Genomic DNA, 14,484 nt, shown 5'->3' on the forward strand with positions numbered 1-14,484 from the left:
ACTGCTAAGTGGAGGAAGATCATGTAACCAATCGGGTCTATAATTTTCTCACCTATAAAACTGAGATGACGCCAATAGTGGCACAGTCGTCATTTACCATTTGTTTTAGTTTTGCTTATGCACTCATTCATATATCTCAAAAATGGTTGTAAGAGAGGTTCCAAAAGAAAGAGAAAATACTAAGTCAAAAATTAAGTAGGCAAATCAGAACTATGGAGAAACAGGTATAAAATGGAGTCAAAGGGAGGGATGGTAGACAGATTGCATGACATATTATGAGGACACTTCCAAAAGTCTGTGGGAAAATGGAATTAAAAGATAAGTGAGGGGCTAGCAAGGGGCGCAGTAGTTTAATCCTCTGCCTATGGCACCGGTTCTAGTCCTGGCTGCTCCTATTCCGATCTAATTCTCTGCTGATGGCCTGGGAAAGTAGATGAAGATGGCCGAAGTGCTTGGGCCCCTGCACCTGCATGGGAGACACGGAGGAGGCTCCTGGCTCCTGGCTCCTGGCTTCAGATTGGCCTAGTTAGGCCATCACCGCCATTTGGGGAGTGAACCAGCAAAGGAAGTCCTTTCTCTCCATTTCTCCTTCTTGCTATCTGTCACTCTACCTGTCAAATAAATAAATAAAATCTTAAAAAATAAGCTAGTTTGGTATAAAAAAAGCTGAAATCAATGTATAGTTTTTTCATAATACACATTTTCCACAAACTTTCTGGAAACCTCTCACAGTAGTAGGTGTAAGCTTTTCTGCAGCCACTGGCTCTCAGTGAGAATTCAAGTCCTTGCTGTCAAAGAGCTACCTTTGATGGTGGGAAAGAGTAGAGGAAGCAGAAATCTCCCTACATGCCTCAAGGGCATAGGATAAGTAAAACATTCTTTAATTATTTCATAGTTTTACCTCCACTAATACATACCTGAAAAGAAAGAGCAAATTTCTAAAACTTGATATGCCCCAGTATTGTTTGGCCTTGACTCCGTATCTAATAATCATTAACTTTTAAAATAAAAATATCATAATTCCGGAAGTTAAAAGATCTTTTCACTGATAGCTAACATAGAAAATAGCCCTAGAAAATACTTAGTTTTCTTAGACTACCGCCATTAAAAAATAAAGAATCTTCACATACAACTAATACTTGCAAATATTTTCTTCAGTTTGTTTGCTACTCTCCTATTTTTTCTTTGCTTCTTCAGCCTCAAATTGTGGAAACAGTTTCCAATGCCTTATACTTGCATTTCCTTCCAATCCAAAATGAGCCTTAATAACATTAGTGTTAGATGCTGGTTCCATAGCAACTGTTATAGGAGCTTTTACATAGCACACGTTTCTGGAGAAATTATGTTTGTTACTCACACTAGTACAAAGAAACTTAGGCTAAAATTATCCTTTGACTCTGGTAGGAGAAACAAAGCTACTTCAAAGATCTGAAGGCTATTTCTTAAGAGCTCTCCCTTGGTCAATTAAGTTGAATTATTTTGCTATCACGTTCATGTTATTTTAAAGCAAGACTGAGCACCTAGAAGTGGCATTAGCCTCTTCCAGCAACATAATTTAAATGATCATGGTTTTCAAAATATGAAAAACTAGAATAATTTTCCCAGTACATTTTGTAATTTCCTTTCTTACATATAAAATAATTTTATTCCTCTAACAAAACCTGTCGAGTTAATATAGAAGACATTTCCACTACAGGTACTAAAAAATCAGTCACCCTTACACTTCATAGAAAGAAAATCAAATTCTATTTTAGTGAAGTTTTCATAACAGCCTTTTGGTAATAATGTTGAAGAATCATGATATATTTAAGAGATATTAATTCTAGTAATAGTCATTTATCTTTGATGTCAGAGAGATACAAAGGCTTGGGAAATAGAAGATTTACGATGACATATTATAGACTCACTTGGTAGATGTTAGATTTTTTTATTCTTCCTCTGAAACGACAGATAATGAAGCTTTATCAACTTCCTTTTATTAAGGCTAAAAATATATCCTATAATAGGATCATAAACATTTAATGAAACTCACAGCTGTACTGAATTTTAAAATTAGGTGAGGATAGGCAGGTAGTTCACAGAAAAGTAAATCAGCATAACTCATACATTATGAGTTTACAACCCAGCTTGTTTTAATTTAATATATTGCTAGGTCTGACCTCTTTCCTGAAGTCTGGACATAAATTACCAACTTCATAAATGAACCTGAATGTCCAGAATGAGTTGATTTTCTTCCCAAGCACATCTGAGATATGTCAGTAGAGAAAGCTTAGTCAAAAAGGTAGAACAGGATGACTGATCTTCCCTTCATTCTTACCAGTGCTTTTTTGGAGAAGATTAAAATCCTTCTGATCTCTGCCTTAAATTGGGGTTCCTAGACACAGCCTCAAACATTAGTATTCATGTGTGCACACTTAGTGGAAAGTTTTCCCAGAAACACTGGAAGAAAAGTGAGAAGATAGGACTGCTAAGGTAAGGTAGCTAAGCAGGGGTATCTTACCCAGCAGTCTCATGGAGGGAACTTTTGGCTCTGTGAAACAGAGAATGTCTGAAGGCAGTACAGGTCACACCCCAGATTTCTCCTGATCAAGCCAAGACAGCTGAAACATTTAAATCTCTCACTCCTGTCAGTCATTGGTAAAGAATTGCACCTAGGGGATATAAGCCCCCAGGTTCTTCTGAAAAAGTAGATTCTAGCAGCCTGGGGCCAACTCTCCAACAAAAAGAGAGTGCTGGCAACTTAAGAGTGAAAAAACAAGGGAAGCCAGAGTGCCTGGGGATGTAGAAAACTGGAGCAAACACAGTGAGTGCATCACCACAATTTGTTTAGCTAGTGTGCCTCTTCTGCCTATTTCATATCCATGAAATTACATAATATCTGACTTTTGTATCGGCTTTCACTGAGCATAGCATTTTCATGTTTCATCCAATTAGTAGCAAGGCTAACACTTCATTTATTTTTATTGCTGAATAACAGTTTAACTTGTCTATGTTCTGTCTAGTTGTTCTATCCAACATTGAAATGGGAGATTGAAGTTTTTAACTACTATTTTTGAATTTTCTATTTCTTGCCTTAGCTCAGTCAATTTTGGAGCTCAAATGGTTATAATTATGATATCCTCCTGATGGATTGACCCTTTTTTAATCATTATTAAATGACTCTTTTTGTCCTTTGAAGTTTATTTTGTCTGATATTCTTGTACCCACACAAACTCTTTTATGGTTACACTTTGGTTGATGAGTCTGTTTTCCATCCTTTCACTTTCAGCCTATCTTCTATTTTTTCATCAATTTCAAGTGTATCACCTATAGACAACACAGAAATTGATCTTGTTTTTAATTCAGTCTATCAAATTTGATTGGATTGTTTAATAAAATTGCACTTAATAACCCTGCTAATTTGTTGAGATTTACATCTATAATTTTGCTTATTTCCTCTATATATTTTATTTCTTCCCATACATCTTGTTTATTGCCTTACTTAAAATTAAGTGGATATTTTTAGAAAGTTTTATTTAATGAATATAAATTTCATAGATAGAGCTGTAGGGATATAGTGGTTCTTCCCCTCATATCCATCCTCCCACCCCTACTCCCTTCGCACCTCCTACTTCCTCTCCCATCCCATTCTTCATTAAGATTCATTTTAATTATCTTTATATACAGAAGATCAACTCTAAAATAAGTAAAGATTTCAACAGTTTGCACCCAAACAGACACACAAAGTATAAAGTATTGTTTGAAGACTAATTTTACCATTAATTCTCATAGTACAACTCAGTAAGGACAGAGGTCCTACATGGAGAGCAAGTGTACAGTGACTCCTGTTGTTGATTTAACAATTGACACTCTTATTTATGACATCAGTGGTCACCCAAAGCTCTTGTCATCAGCTGATGAGGCTAGGGAAGCCCTTTGAGTCCACAAACTTTGTCAGTATGTAGACAGGGCCATAAGCAAAATAGAAGTTCTCTCCTCCCTTCAGAGAAATGTACCTCCTTCTTTGATGGCCTCTTTTTTCCACTGGATCTCACTCACAGAGATCCTTCATGTAGGACATTTTTTGCCACAGTGTCTTGGTTTTCCATGCCTGAAATGCTCTCATGGGCTTTTTAGCCAGATCCAAATGCCTTAAAGACTGATTCTGAGGCCAGAGTGCTGTTTAGGGCATTTTTCATTCTATGAGTCTTCTGTGTGGCCTGCTTAATTAAGTGCATATTTTCTAGTGTAGCAACTTTATTCTCTGAACAAAATGTGTAATTATATTTGTGTGTGTGTGTTTAAATGATTGCCATAAGACTAAAGAAATACCTCAAAAAGTTCATGGAAAATTCATATTATGGAAAATTATGCATGGAATTTTTAAAAAATTAGTAACATCTGCAAAGTCCCTTTGGCCATGTAAGGTGGTTTTCACAGGTTCCAGGAATCATGATGTGAACATCTTTATTGAGTCCACTATCTAGCCTGCTATCGTCTGCCCTCTAGCCTCCAAAAATTCATGTATAACCCAAATGCAAATCCATTCACCCCACTCCCAAATCCCTCAAAGTATCAACCCTTTAAGGCAACAATTTGAAGTTCAAAATCTCATCTGAATATCTCTAGCCCAAAACTTCCAATTTCATCATCTATGTCACATTAGTTAATACATCACAAAGTCACTAACTATTGCCCATTCCAAGACAAAACTCTCAATCTGTAAATATGGACCCATTATGTGTTATGCTTGCAAAACACAAAGGCAGAGCAAGAAGAGGGTAATGTTTATTGTCATTTTTATTGAAAAATAGAGACAATGGAAGAAATGAGTCCCCAGTCTCACGTAACTGTGATTCCATTTTCCTAAGTATGTACAGACTGGGTTACATGTACAACCTTTCTCATCACCAGAGTTGATTAGGATCCTAAGGAAGCTTTTCTGGGCATTCTCTTTCCCTGCTTCTCTGTATTAGTCTTCTGATTGCTCTTCAATTTTGCTTATATTAGTGCTACCCAGCTTCTCATAGATGCTGTCCACCAAAACCTCCGTTTATGACAACACCCTTAGGAATGGAGTTCTCCACTCATTCCAAGTAAGAGCAATCTAAGGAAGAGTTACAGAATTCTTCCTCTTTATGGCAAGTCCTACACACTGAACAGAACCTCTGTGTCACCATGTGAGAGCTGGAGTCTGAGGTCTGATTTTCCAGGAGTAATATTTCCACTCTACAACTGATTATGGAGGCAGGTGTTGGCAGGCCTTTGTCTTCTTGGCTTGACCTGTTGACACAGAACCTCAACCTATTGAGTAAGCCAGATGGACAAGTGCTATCTGTATTTAGGGCCTCCGTAGTCTATGTCTGATGTGCTTGGGTAGAGTTTCTGCCATACAAATTAAGCCTGCATGGAAAGAAGATTCTCAGTCCTCTTGGACATAACTGCTTCTGCAAGATGGAGTGAGGAGGATAAAAATTTCTGGCTGCCTACGCCTCATAGGAAGATATTGCTTCCCAGGTCAAAAGTTAGAGATACAAAGAGCCTCAGCTTGGCCCCACACACTGGAATAGAGCCACAATGCCAGGCCAGACACTGAGGCAAGTTGGGGTTCAAATACTATACTTACTTTTCTTATTCTTACCTAAACTTAGTACATTTTCTTGAATGAATATTTCTCCTTTTGCTATGTACCCATAGGACAATTTTCAGAGATACAAGTAAGAGCTTTTTTCTTTTAATCATTTTTACCAGCACAGATTTTTACCCCTGGGGATAGTGATAACTATCATCATAAAGTCCTGCTCTCTAACCTTCTTAAGCTTCATATTCATCATCTGTAACATAGAGATTATTATGATAGTAGCTGTATGATGATTAACTCAGATGACGCTGAAGGGGATGAAAATATGACACTTTACATAACAGTTGTTTTGGGCTGAAGGTGGCTGATAAATAGCAGATAACAGAAAGCTCTCTGAGCTGCCCCTCTTCCTAAAAGCAGGACATGCATTTCCCTACTCATACCAAGAAGGAAGAATTAATATGGCATCATTAGAGATGAAAAGAGTGTCGAGAGAACTCTATATATGCAAAACATAACCAAATAACTTTTATCTTCTGTTAGTTTCCTCTATGTACTTACCTCTCAATAATTTACTGCCCCTAGAAGCCCAAACAACTGTTCTGCTGTCTTGTCACTTCTCTATAATGCACTACCCTTTGTTAATATGGTATATATGCCCCCTCCCGATCATGTATAACCACATGATTTGGTCTTTATGTCTTTTCTTTAAGGGATCCTTGCACATAAAAATCAAGATACTGACATAAAAAGGTTGATATGCTTTTTATCCTGTTAATCAATATTTTGTCAGTGTAACTCATCAGACTCAGCTGTTGAACATATGAGAATAGAGAAAAAGGATTCTCTTCCTCCCCTCCACTGCACATTTTCATTGACAGGGACATTCTAAACACTCAGAAAATAGTTATCTATAGCTAGAAACATTACTCAACTGGCTTCTTGTATTTTACAAAAAACTAAGATTCCCTCAACATAGAAACAGTATCAATTTGTTTTAGAGTTAAAAAATAATTGGGAATCTTTTCCTTAAGCTACAGAGTATTTCATGTGTGTAGATATTTGAGTTCCAACTTAAATTAAATAATGGACTCAATGAAATTTTATATAATTTACTGCACAAAATTGTTTCTTATTTGATCTTGTTCTTCACACTCAGAGCTTACAAAATGACTGAAAATGGAACCACCTCTAATGAAAAAACAATTTCCCAAAATATAAGAACTGTTTTCTTTATGTGTCATGTAAATAAACTATAGTCTTAAAATACATTCCTGTCGAGAAACACAGTTGTTGAATTATATGCATCAATATTTTTGACAGAAAGACAAAATATTATAAAACAAAGAGAGAGTTCCATCTTCCTTCTTGGAATGCTGAAACTCTATTTGACCCTGGAAAAAAACTAAAAGGAAAACAATCAGTTATTTCAAAAGAAGATTAGCAGTGTAGTTTCTGGTGACTCACTTAGCAGTTGGACTTGCCCAAACTGGTTCTGGCTGTTCATTTTTAAACATTAGCCAGTCAAATCCACAGTAAGCTGATCTTGATGTCTAGTACAGACTAAGCCTGGTAAGTTTATATATATATATATATATATATATACACACATACATATATATATATAATCTGTCTATATGGATTTGTACTCATTCATCCAAAATTTCTCCCAAAAACTATTCTGTGTACTTGTATGTAAAATTTCCTTAGTAGAGTGAGTTGGAAACAGACTATTAAAGCATTGTTAAATCAGTTTTATAGAGCCAGCCTCAAGTTAAAACAATTTTCATGATGTTTCTGAGAAAATCTTCTTTAAAATATTTACTCATTTCACTGTGCACAATGCCTATCATTCCATTAAAATGTATGTTTATCTAACTCTAAAATAGTTTATCTTGCTTCTATTCAAATCATCATTAAAGAACCATACTAAGTTATGTTGAATTGTGTACAATTTAGTTTATTGTATTCTTTCTAATTATACAGTTTAGTGAGATAAGTCTCTGATCAATGACAAAAGAGGTTGAGAGCAAAGGAAGTAGTGTGAAAATGACAGGTTTTTTTGTTTTTGTTTTTTTGTGTGTGTGTGGGTTTTTTTTGACAGGCAGAGTGGACAGTGAGAGAGAGAGAGAGAGAGAGAAAGGTCTTCCTTTACTGTTGGTTCACCCCCCCAATGGCAGCTGCGGCCGGCGCACCACACTGATCCGAAGCCAGGAGCCAGGTGCTTCTCCTGGTCTCCCATTCGGGTGCAGGGCCCAAGCACTTGGGCCACCCTCCACTGCACTCCCTGGCCACAGCAGAGAGCTGGCCTGGAAGAGGGGCAACTGGGACAAAATCCAGCGCCCTGAATGGGACTAGAACCCGGTGTGCCGGCGCCGCAGGTGGAGGATTAGCCTAGTGAGCCGTGGTGCCAGCCTGAGTTTTTCAATACTGGAAAAATGGCACTAGGGGACAGTGGGTAGACCCCCCCCCCCAAAAAAAAAAAATAAGAGTAGTAGTAATCTCAAAAAAGGAGGAAGAGGAAAAAGATGAGGCTTGGGGTTGGGGAGGAGGAAGAGAAGCAGAAGAAGGAAGGAAGGGATGGAAGTAGGGAAGGAGGAAGAGGGAAAAAAATGTTCACTAAGAACTTCTATAATGGGCCTTATAATCCACAAATTTCTAATGGAATACATTCATTGAAATTCAGTTCTAAATGTCATAGTTTTTATGATTATTTCTTCTTTGACCCAAAAATTGTTAAGAATTTAGTCTGCTGAGATAGGCCTGGGACCTTTGTTTCCTTTTCATTTTATAAAATTATATTATTTTGATTTTAAATGCAATCTACATGCTATTGATTTCTTATTATGTGTTCAAATTTCTTCTGAACCTATGAGATTAATTATTTTCAAAACAATCTGTAAGTATTTAAAAGAATGTACATTCTCTATTCATTCTGAGTGCCTACATTGAAACCAATGGACCAAATTCTCAAACATGTTACTTAAATTTTCTTTATCATTACACTTTAGCTTAGTTTAAATCTATTGACTTTTGAGGAAGGTGTTAATTATCCAGATATAATTTCTTCCTGAAAGTCTGGCCATTTTCACTTTACATATTTTGAAGCCTTTTGTTACATGCCTTCAGACTGAGAAGTGTTTTGTCTTTCTGAAGCATTGTAAGTTATTATGATTTCATAGCCTCTTAAACCTAAGAATTATTTTCTTAAGGTCTGTTTTCTCTGGTATGTATATAACTAATCCTGATTAATTTTGATTATTATATCCTGATATCTCTTTTCTATCCCCATAGATTCAATCATGTTTTCAATTGAAGTTCTGTGCAACAATGTTTAAGGTTTTGTGTATCACTTCTCGGCCTTTTGGTTAAGATCAAGTGTAGGTTTTGTGTAATGTGTCAGTGAATAGGTTAGAAACACCATAGATACTGCTGGCCTTTCAAAACACTTCAACTTGAGAATCTTTATGTTTTAATTGCAAAATATTGCTCACATGCGTTATGATGATGTTACATGATCTATTTGGATTTATTTTTACCATAAAATACCATAGAATTTCAACTTTCCGTTTACCATACATTTTCTTTTCTTCCTTTTTCCACCTTTCTTGCCTTCTAACGGGCTGATGGTTTTTTTTCTTCCTTTTTTTCCATAAATGGTTTAGAAATATATTCTATGTTTTCCATAATTATCATTAATAAATAACATATGTACTTGCATTACAGTATTTAAAGGTGATCGTGGGGTGGGTATTGTGTCACAGCAGGTTAAGCAGTGCTTGGGATGTCCACATCCCGTATTTAAGCACCACTAGTTATCTGCTTTCAATCCAAATTCAGGTAATGTGCCTGGGATGGCAGCAGATGTTGACTCTGGAAGTACAGTTATAAAACCGTATCAGTTGGTTACCTCTGGAGAAAGCAAAGAGCTATTGAATAAGCATGACAAGGAGAGCATTTTTTGTTAAATACCTTTTCTGCAGTTTGAATTTTGGTTATATGTACATATATATAAATATATAAATTTTAAAAAGCAGTAATTTTTTTTAAAGTTAGTCAACACTTCTCAAAATAATTCAAGGAACTTAGAAAGCTTGGATTCCTGCTGTTCATGTGGGGGACTTGCATGAACTTCCAGGCTCCTGGCTTCAGCCTTGCCCAGCCCCATCTGTGTGGGCATTTAGGGAGTGACCCAGCAGATGGAAGATTTCTCTCTCTGTCTCTGTCTCTCCCTCTCTTGTGTCACTCTCCCTTTCAAGTAAACACATAAACAAATCTTGCCTAAAAATTAAAGGTAATCATTATACAAATTGGACTGTTAAATAATTTGTTATTTCAAACAATAGGTTGTTAGGTAGTCCTATAAGTGCTAAATTTAGGCAGCCCTATATGTACAGAACAATCATCAACTATGCAATTTAATAAGAAAATGCAAAGAACATTTATGTGTGTGTAATGTTACTATTTTTGTATATACTTATATACTCATAAAATTGTATATGCAAATAAATTAATATGTACAAAATATCTCTGGAAGTATGCCTATCAAACTGTCACAGTTCATTGCCTCAGGAGAAAGGAAACCATGACTTATTGAACAAGTATGAGGAGGACAACACTTTTCAGTGAGTATCCTTTGTACAGTTTGAATTTTATACTATATATGCATATATATACATATATAACATTTTCATAAGACAATAGTAATTTTTTAAGAATTAGTCAACACTTCTCCAAAATAACTCGAAAAACTTAGGAAGTTTTAAACCTAATTTTGTGGGCTTTTACATCCTTATTGATATCAAATGCTTCAGTTAGCTATTTCTGCTCAACTGACAACCAAAAACTCCCAGCAGCATTCGACAGTAAGAAGTCATCTCTCACACGTGTCTTTCGCTCGGCTATCCACATCTGGCAAGCAAGACCTGGCTGGACTGAACACCGGGTCCAAACTGTGCATTGTGTCCCTACCCGCTCTTGCTGTCTCCCATCTTCCCTGACCCAGTGGCTACCCAAAACGTACTCATCTCATTGCAAAAAGCAGGAAATCAGGAGCTAATGACACAGTTATGTACATTTCTCTATTAGCATCCCTTTGGCCAAAGCAAGTTACAAGTTCAAGTCCAACTTCCGTAAGTTAGAGAAGTATACTCGCATGAATATGGAGAGTACAGAGTGAGTGAATATTACTGAATAATGACAAGCCTGTATCATCTAGTGCTTTAGCTATTCTTTCCTTTGAAATGTTCTTCAAATTAGTCTCTTTGTAATACCTGGTATTTACTTTGAGTTGATAAGACTTCACCTTCTTTTGCCCAAATGTTGCTCCTTGCATTCCATTCTTTTTTATTTAGTTCAACTTCCCTCTTAGTAAAATAATTCTGTTAATGCATGATTATTTCCACAAGGGTCACGGGATGGTAAACACAGTTTCTAGAAATGAATCTTAAATGATAATTTAGCTAACTATAGAGTAGAAATGGATGAGATTTAGATACAACAAATGAATAGTTATTAGTATTAAAATAACTTGAATTTATAATCCACCAAGTCCTTTATACAAAGAATTAGGGAATGAATGGGCCCTAAAACATGACACTCTGATCAACTGTGTGGACATAGAAAATTTCTGAAAAGTATGAATTCTAACAATGGCAAAAAGTAGAACTGAATACAATATTGGACTAGGCCAAAGTTATCCATATGATATACTTGTCAGAAATTTTAAATTTCATATACGAGCTCTATTGTTTGAAACTTAGCTACAACTCAGACTCAGTAATGGACTATGGATGATGAGAGTGAGATTCCAGAAGTTCCTTTGCATATTGTAGAGAAAATAATTGAAAAGTTTAGGAAAACAGGAATGTCAAAAACACACATGGCATGTTTGCACTGCCATCTCCTATTGTGTCTCCCAGGAGGATCCAGAGTACTCTCTCCTTTTAAGACATAGAGAAATGCAAAAGAGAAAGCCACTAGCATCTTTAAATTCCTCTCAAAATATAAACTTTGTAGCCTGAAAAAAAAGGGGGAGAAATGCTATATCAGGCCTTCCTGATTTTAAAAGGTATGATGGGATCTTAAAGTGCCAAAGTCAAGTAGGAAAAATCACCTAACAGATAATAAAGATATAAATTAGCTCGTCAACACCAAACATTTGTATCTCATATTCTACTTTAAGTGGGGTTTTTAAAACAAAATAATGTCCCTGCTGCAACTACAATATACCCATCCATATGCACAGACAAAAATAACATTCTTGATCCTACCATGGATGTGCAAAATATATGAAAGGATATAGGAAGACAATTTGATGACTTACAACAGGAACTTAACTGGGACCTCTCTGTCACCCCAGAACTGGTCACTAAGACCTGAAATTCAAGAAAAAGACATTTTAAATAGCTTCACCAAATATAGTGGCAAATAACTGAATAGTTAGTGGTAAAGATAGTAGTAATAGTTGAGTGATCTATAGGAGCTAGATGCCCTGGGCAGTTGAACCAGCAAACCTCTCCTTCCAAACAGGCATCCCAGATGCACCATACCTCAACAGAAAACACAAGAGGAATCAAGTATTGTCTCCCTCACCCTCTTAGGTAGAAAAAGACAATGGGACTGGAGGGACTCTACTCTTCTAAGACCAATAAGAGAAGACATCTCGGGAAAATCACTCATAAAAAGTAGAAGTACCTGACAGGAGGAAACAGTGGCATCTCATTCAGTTAAGCCAGTGGATTTGCTTTCTCCCCAGAGACAAGAAAAATAAAATTGGAAAATTCTAGTGGGACAAAGGGAGGCAGTGTGTCAGCCAACTCTTCCACCATTTATCATAAGACATGACTAAACATTCTGAAAGCCAAGAAACACAAATAGAAGACAGCCAGGTTTGAACTATCTTACCAGCACACAAGAAAACCTGCCTGGTGAGGGGAACGTGAACAGAGAGTAGCCTTGGGATATAACCACAGGAGTTAAAGAGCAGTGGAAAAATACCTGTCCAAGATCTGTGCAGGGAGCTCCAAAAGAATGGAATCTTCTCCTAATGTTACTTAAGGATGGTAACGTTTTGACTGTTGATTGAAAGCCCCGATCCAAGAAAAAGAAAGTCTATTTAAATTAGTTTTTGTTTAGTTCCAAAGGTTCAGTTACTAGGTTACAAGTCCATAGAACGTTGAAAGTGGGTGAGTCAAGGAAGAAATAACTTCTGAAGGCTTGGAAAATGGTGACTTTCCAGGCCAAAGAAAGGAAGGGGGAGGACTAGCTTGGAGGAGGTTGGGAAAACTGACGGGTTTAGTCTCAGACCCAGTGACTTTCAGGGGGTGCTGGGATTTCCAAATGTAAAGATCCAGAAAGTAACTGAAAATACAAGCAGGAAAAGGCAAAAAGGAGGGAAAGAGGGCAGGTACGGCCCTCCTCCGGCCCTCCTTCCGAACGATGATCCCCCAGTCCTCGATCCGAAAGGGAATTAATCCTCCACGGAGAGGGCACGCAGAGCGCTGAGACCTCACTCCAAGTCACAGTACAGGGTTCCTTTGTCCTTGAGGACACAGGAGAAAATTAAAATGTTTGAAGGTCACGTTAAAGTAATGATGGGATGATCAAAATAGGGTGGCCCCTGCTTGTTAGCTATTCTTATTACTTCATTAACAAAACAGTAAACTTTTACATTTGACGATAGGTGGTTTAAGTCCCTTCTACTTTCTATGAAAAGGACATGCCTTTCTTTTCAAGAAAGCCAGACTTTGTTGAAAGGTTCTGTCACTTAATAACTCCAGCTTTGCTATTTAAACAGCCTGGATTTGTCCTTAATGACCAGACAAGTGTCTGTCACTGTAAAATTGGGCAAGTCAAACTTTTAACTTTTGCAAAGTAAAAGTTAACTTTCTGAAAACCGTGCTTCACAAGAATGAGGGGGACAAAATGTAAAAGGGCCTAATTTCCTACACATATAATCTTTCTCAACCAAAAATAAATGTTATATTTATTTTCTTCTCTAAATTTGAGTCCTAGCACTTAAACTTCATTCATAAAAACTAAACAAGATGGGGCTGTTCATTTCAAACAGGACAAATGTGTATATCTGGATGTTCATGGTGCTTAATAAAGCATATCCTAATATGAATAAAGGAAAAAAAACACCTTTAGTCTGAAAGCAAGGGTGTTTCCCCCCCGTGGCACTTTATGACATTTGGCAGCTCATTATCACACTTCACAGAGTCTTGTGTCAGCATGTCAGATTTCTCTAAATTTTGACAGAATTAAAGTAGTGCCATTTGATATAATTGATATTGTACAGTTAATCAGGCAGTGGCTCCATCACAGAGTAACACTCTCAAAAGGCTTAATTACTGAACTGTGAAGATTTACTGCCATCTGGAAGTTCCTTCCCAAAGTTCTGTTCCTGAATTTTATGTAGGGTTCACAAAAATAACTTGGTCCATTTAGAAATCATGCCCTCAATTTGGAAATTAAAATTGTTATTTTTGGAATCTCATTTGGCCTAGAGATCATAGAAACCTTATGAAAAATAAAGGAGCAATGGCAAACAAGAAAACGGGAAATAAAAGTGGAAGTTCTGGAAATTATTTTCTTTATATAACGTTTGAAAGTATAGGCTCTGGAGCCAGATGGCTGGATTTCAAACCCCAGTTCCGCCACTTACTAATCATCTGACCTTGGGCAGATTATATAAACTCTCTGTGCCTCGGTTGCTGCATTTGTAAAATGAGGGTACTATTAACACCTCCATTATAGGGTTAGAGTGAAGATTAAATGTACTGGCAATTGAAAAGTGTTAAGAACTGTCCCTGACACGTGGTATGGGAATGATGTGCTGCTGTTATTATTACCAAGCTTTTGAAATTACTTTGTCCCCAGGATTACTGTCACCGTAAGAAACAAATATACCGTTTGCAAAG

The 14,484-nt window shown here is 36.7% G+C and overlaps 1 long non-coding RNA gene across 2 annotated transcripts in view; it reads right to left on the reverse strand.

The window, feature by feature from the left end:
* Positions 1-12,692, reverse strand: part of LOC103348872 (uncharacterized) — a 38,714-nt gene extending 26,022 nt beyond the window's left edge. For both annotated transcript variants that reach the window (XR_016231453.1, XR_016231452.1), the window contains exons 1-2: positions 12,560-12,692; positions 11,886-11,937 (exon numbers count right to left, since the gene is read on the reverse strand). This is a non-coding gene — a long non-coding RNA (uncharacterized LOC103348872). The remainder of the gene's footprint in view (positions 1-11,885; positions 11,938-12,559) is intronic.
* Between the last annotated feature and the right edge of the window lie 1,792 nt (positions 12,693-14,484).

The sequence above is a fragment of the Oryctolagus cuniculus genome, chromosome 3 (assembly GCF_051225735.1).
Source record: "Oryctolagus cuniculus isolate XC-2025 breed Fujian yellow rabbit chromosome 3, ASM5122573v1, whole genome shotgun sequence".
In the NCBI taxonomy this organism is placed as follows: domain Eukaryota; kingdom Metazoa; phylum Chordata; class Mammalia; order Lagomorpha; family Leporidae; genus Oryctolagus; species Oryctolagus cuniculus.